A 215-nucleotide genomic window follows, 5' to 3' on the forward strand; every position below is an offset into this window, starting at 1 on the left:
AATGAATACATAATCCCATACAGGTACCTCCCCCTCACTTCTGGCAGCCCTCAGGGAGGGATCCAGCATTTCTCATTTTGCCCATCCCTCTTCCCCCAGTTCCTACTGCCATGAGCACTGTCCAGAGCTGGACGTGCAGGTGACTCCAGAGCCAGGCACAGAATGCCCCATCTGCATGGAGCCTGTGGAGGACAGGATGTCCTATAGAACCATGG

Source organism: Erithacus rubecula (genome assembly GCF_903797595.1).
Source record: "Erithacus rubecula genome assembly, chromosome: 13".
Classification (NCBI taxonomy): Eukaryota; Metazoa; Chordata; class Aves; order Passeriformes; family Muscicapidae; genus Erithacus; species Erithacus rubecula.